Genomic DNA, 6,000 nt, shown 5'->3' on the forward strand with positions numbered 1-6,000 from the left:
GTTGTGGGAGCATTTTGTTGCCCACCAAAGAAAATCTTTTCTGAGGCAAGGAATTATAGGTAGAAGAGTTTCCAGGTCTTGAGAGTGTTGACACCAAAGGCTCTTTATGTACCAATGAAGTTTCCTCATATGCAGTCTGGCATATGGAATGAGTAGTATGCAAGATGCCATGAACCCCAGAGCTTGCAGGAGCGTCCATGCAGATAGCTGGGGCCTGGTGGCTAGTTGAAAGAAGTAGGCTGTCAGGAAAATTTATTTCTCTGATGTAAGTTATGCCATCTGGGATGCTGTGTCCAGACTTGCTCCCAGGAAGATTATATTTTGGTTGGGTACCTGTTTGGATTTATTTTCGTTGATTGTGTACCCTAGGGAGGTTAGTAGGGTCTTTACAAAGGCCAGGTGCTTGACCAGCTTTTCCTGGCTGTCTGCCTGAATAAGGCAGTCGTCTAAGTATGGGTAAATTTGAATATTTCTTTGTCTGCAAAAGGCAATGGCCAGAGCCAGACATTTTGTGAGAACTCTGAGAGCAGTAGATAAGGCAAAGGGAAGCACAGAGAACTGAAAGTGTTGAGATCCTGCCCTGAAGCTGAGATACTTCCTGCATGATTCCCGGATAGAAATGTGGAGGTAGGCCTCTTTTACATCTAGGATGGCTAGCCAAGTGTCCTTGGGCAACATGAGTAGCAGCTGCTTGAGGGTGAGCCTTTTGAATTTTGGGATCACCAGGAAGGCATTTAGAATGGATAAATCAAGGATGGGGTGCCAGGTGCCCTCTTTCCTGGGCACCAGAGAAAAAGTCTGGAGTAGAAGCCTTGGCCTATATGTTCTGCAAGAATATGCTCTACTGCTCTCACAGACAGCAGGGAAAGGATTTGCTTTTGAGTCTCTGCCTACTGATTTGGTGGTAGATCTGGGAACCCTTTTGGGGTTGGAAAGGAATGGAAGGAAAATTTGTATCCCTGAGACACAATGTTCAGAACCCATTGGTCCTTGGTAATGGTGGTCCAGGTGCTTGAGTGAAAGGAGACTTTTCCTCCTAAGGGTAAGTGAAGGTGGGCAGAGGGTGGGGTGGCAGAGGTGAGTCATTCTGACTTCTTTCCATAAGGGGGTGGCTTAGAACTCCCTGGTTTTGAAGTGGAGGTAGTTCACTGCTTAGATCTCTGCATTCCCTGGAGCTTCTGTCTGGGGGGTCTGTTTCCATGGGGCCTAGGCTGAGCCGGTTTACTCGGAGCAGGAAAGGACCAGTGCTTGGAGGAACAATGCCTGCTGAACCTAGGGGGCTGGACCTATAAGAAATCCTTAACTGTTTGCATAGATTTTGCTTTTTCTTCCATCTTTTTTAAGACCTCTTCTGCCTTAGTGCCAAATAAGTTATCTTCGTGCAAGGGAGCATCCAACAATTTAGATTTGACATGGTCTGGTAGGGGTTGTTCCTTAAGGCATGCACGTCTTCTAATGACAGATTCAGTGACTGCTGCCCTGCAAGAAGCTTCGAGGGCATCAAAACCACAGTGCAAAGTGTGTTTAGTTACTTGACTTGCAGAAAACATTAAGTCTTGTAAATCTTTAGATTCTGCCCAAGCAGGAAAGGAAGACATTTTTTGTTTAAGTTGTTCCAAGGTATGTTGCTGAAATTTCAGCATATGGGACTGACAATTTAGTGCCCTGATAGCAAGAGTAGTTGAAGTGTATACTTTTTTTACTCCATCTGTCCAATGCTCGGGAATCCCTGTCTGAGGGGGTGGGATTCTTAGCAGAGGTTGCTTTAATCACTTTTGGCCCTTGAGAAATTACCTCAAGGTCAACTGTTGGATTTTTAAAAAGATATTTGTGTGAGTCAGGGACTCTATAGTACCTGTTTTTCTGGGAGCAGGAAGTAGGGCATCAGGAGTCACGCTGGATTCAAGGAAAACATCATCCACAACATCTAGGACTGGGGGATAGCCAAGGGTCTGTGTTGCAGAAAGTCTAGAAATTCCCTGAATCTTTTTTTAGACTGAGGGTAGTCCTGACTTTCCCACTGGAAATGCTCCCTTAAAATATGCAGGGTTTGGAGTCCTCTGCATCAGAGTCCTCATAAGCGGAGAGGGGTTGCATGTTTTCATAGTCAGATGCATCAGATTCATCTGACTCTTGTTCAGACAAAACTACAGGGGACAGATCTCTTTTACTTTTTGAGGGGGTAGCTTGGCCTCCCCTGATCAGCATGATAAGGTTTTTCGCCCTTTTAAGCATTTGAGACTGAGGCAAGGAAGCAGGCACCTGAGAGTGGGTCATTGGTTTCTTGGGTGTGGTTTGTACCCTGAGCCTAAGAAACTTGGTCATTATTGAAGAACGGTAGTCATGAAAGAAGACATTGGTTTGTGTCATGATTCAGTAGTGCGAAGGACTTCCTCGGAAGCTGTTGCCTGCTCAGTGGCTCTGGACCCATCCAAGGTAGATACGACCGCAGGATTCTTAGTTGAAGAAGAGTTTACGGCATACTGGACTCTGAAAGGGTCTTGGTAGCGGCCTGCGAATCAAATGAAGTGGGCATCAGGGGCTGCAAAAGTGCCTCACTGAGTACCGGAGGACTGCCGACTAGCTTAACGGAAGCTTCGTCGGTAGGTTTGGACCTGTGCGGTCTGCCTCTGTCTTTATCCTTACATTTTTTCGGAAGATATGCTGTCGGATGGTTTACCAAAGCCAAATCGGAATTCAAGGACTGTAAATAAAAACATCTGGCTACAATAAGGACCTGATGATGGATAGTTCTGATGTTGAACAAAGCACAGAAGTGACAACGGGTGATGTCATGGTATGGGGCTAAACAAGTGATGCAGTAAGAGTGGAAGTCTAGGTGTGGTACTTGCTTTCCACAGGCAAGACAATTATTAACTTTTCCTGACATGGGTTAGTGCAAGAAAAAAGGATCCCCAACGGGGTACTTTCTCTGTTATTGGGGTCCGGCTGAGGGCTACCTTGGCAGGGATAACCCAAATGTGATGACTGCAACAATGAAACATGAAGAACATCAGAAAGGTACAAGACAATGTAATTAGATTACTGTCCTTAATAGACTTAGCAAACAAGAAAAAAGAGCTTTCTGTTTTAAGCCTTGATATAGATAAACCCCTCGACTCCCTAAGTTGGCCATGTCTGTTTAAAGTTCTACAAAAATACAATTTCTCCCCAAACTTTACAGGATTAATTAAAAGAACTATATGCAAAGTCCACAGCCTTTGTAAAGATTGGATCTTATCTACCTAGCCCATTCAAAATATTAAGAGGTATTAATTAGGTGTGCCCCCTCTCCCCATTACTCTTTGCCCTGGCTATTGAGCCTCTTGCAAATAATGTTAGAAATAATGACAGTTTTAAAGGATATAAACTGTCGGACAAATCATCCCCCAAGATACTGTTTGCTGATGACCTGCTACTAACTTCTAATGATATTGAAAATTCAGTAGATCACCTATTACATAATCTAGACTTCTTTGCAAACATCCCTGGTCTAAAATTCAATCGCAAACAAACTCATGCACTTGTAGTAAATAAAAATGTTACTATGAAACTTAGATCAAAGAGAGGCATAAACTGGGAGGGCATGCATATTAAATACATAGGTATCATTACAGAATATAATTATAAAAAAAATCACTCACATCTAATTACCAACAACTTATAAACTCAATTACTAGTCTAACACACAGTTGAAACAGACTCTTCTTCACATCTGAAGACAGACCAACTTTAATCAAAATTAGACTGTTACCTAAAATCGTATTCGTTGGCCAAGTTCTAATAATTCCCCCACCTGTCAAAATTAAACAGAAAATTAATAACTTATTACTTAACTTCCTTTGCTATCCCAAAAACACGATAATTTTTCTTCTCTGGCACACCACAAGCTGGGATAAAGGAGGTACAGGGTTTCCAAATATTGATTTTTATTTAAACTCCAAATTTATTAACATAATGTTGCTTTGGAATAATACTTTTTATACATCAGATTGGAACTCAGTACATGAAACCTTACTTCTTAATAGCAATATGACATTGCTTGAACCATATACTCAAATACATGCAAACATCTTTATATGGATTTTAAAAATATACATTCAAAGTGAAAGGTCAACACTTGTTCTCAGATGGCGGCGATACCTTCATTTATTGTTCTCACACCTCTTATAAACCAAATATTGCTGTTGTTTAAAAAGCTTATGTTTTCTAATCAGTTAAGAATGTATTAATAATTATGTTTCCTATTGCTTACACAAATGAATGTTTGATATCTTTTGATACTCAAAAAATGCTAGAATTTAAGAAAGGTGACCTATTATATTGGAATCAATTTCTCAGCTAATAAAATAAATTCTGCAAACTATTTGATCAGCAGATTTAGTTTGCAAAATTGCAAATGGATGGACATCCAAACTTGTAAGGATTTTATCTTCAGAGGCATACAATGAGAGTAACTTAAAAATCTTGGATTTTATCTCAACAATTATTAATAGCTCATCCAGGAATACTTCATACATATCTATTATTTATACAATTCTCAGAAATGATTTTAGCAAAACAGATGTTTCTTTTTGGAATTATTCAAGTGAAGTTAATAGACAAGTATTCTTAGAAAAAGATAAAAAAAAATGTTGTTTACAGTAGGTGAAGGAATCTACATCTTCCCTGTTCTGGCATGTATACACATGGACATTTTTACATAGATGTTTTTTCACCCCCACATAGACTAACAATAATGTACAAGAAAGATGAAATAAAATGCTGGAGATGTGGACACCCTGATGCTGACTGGATATATGTGGTTGTTAATTGCAAAATAATTTCCCCATTTTGGTTAGACTTTAAATATCTTTGTAAAGCTCTATGGAATGACAACTGTATAATTTCTGATTCCCTTATCCTTTTCAGTGTTCCTGTTATGAAAGTCAATCCTAAAAACCAAACATTTTTACTATGGTCTAGCCTCTCTACAGCAAGGGAAATTGTTACTAAAAATTGGAAATCTCAATCTACTCCTGTCTTTAAAGGAGAGTTTACTCATCTTGTGAAATACATTTGTAAGAATGAGATTGCTGCTATAAAAGCAAGGACTAACAACACAACCCATCATTTAATTGCTTGGACAAAATTGTCTAATCTGTTAGAGAAATATTAAATATTCTCCGATGTATATTGTTTTTTTAGTTGTTATGGACATTGTATATAGTTTGTTTTTCTTCTTGCTGCTATACTGTTAAGTTATTGTGTTATAGAATTAATAAAAACACTTTGGGAAAAACTGATGCTAGAAAGTAAGATAAACTTTTTAATAAAGTCACACTTGATAAAGTAATTGCAAACAGAGGCAGTCATTCTCTAAGGAAACTTGATCTAATCTGAATGGTGGACACATGCATGGTAGTTGGCATTTAATGCAAAATCTACAGTTAACCACAATGGTGGGATCTCAGGGAGACCACATATTTTAAAAGGAACTATCTTTCTTTACTTTAAAGGGCATAGGAATCTTCTCAAGGTCATAAATAATAAGATGAGTCAGACATTGCAATTTGAAACCTCAGTGGTGAAGGTCATCAAGATACTGGAATGTCTGGGAGGTGTATTCAGGAGACGTTCAGGTCTTCATTCTGTTATACAGAGTACTTGTGAAGTCATACTAGGAACAGCCACTGCATGCATAATGGTTAAGGCATTTACCTTACAGACAGAAGGTGCAGTGTTTAATACCAAAATGTGATAACTGGCTAGGCTTAAAAATGGCCTACAAGGGCAGTTAGCATAGTGCTAACCTATGAACTCATGCAAAACAGACTTACCTAAATGGAGAGGTCAAACGGACATACTGGGTATTACGACAGAATAAAACTATGGCTTGGATATTCTGGATGAAACTAGATTAAGGGAGAGTAAGTGGAAGGCACAATACTATCCAGGTAGCGGTGAGGGAACTGGAGTTAAAATGAAAGGATTGAGAAGAGGTTATGGGTTGCAGCTACA

General features: G+C 39.5%; 1 protein-coding gene across 1 annotated transcript in view; it reads right to left on the bottom strand.

Moving 5' to 3' along the window:
- DTNB (dystrobrevin beta) overlaps window positions 1-6,000 on the bottom strand; it is a 2,387,431-nt gene that overhangs the window by 2,294,327 nt on the left and 87,104 nt on the right. The gene's annotated exons all lie outside the window — the stretch shown is intronic.

The sequence above is a fragment of the Protopterus annectens genome, chromosome 2.part1 (assembly GCF_019279795.1).
Source record: "Protopterus annectens isolate FY-2018-M chromosome 2.part1, PAN1.0, whole genome shotgun sequence".
NCBI lineage: Eukaryota > Metazoa > Chordata > Ceratodontiformes > Protopteridae > Protopterus > Protopterus annectens.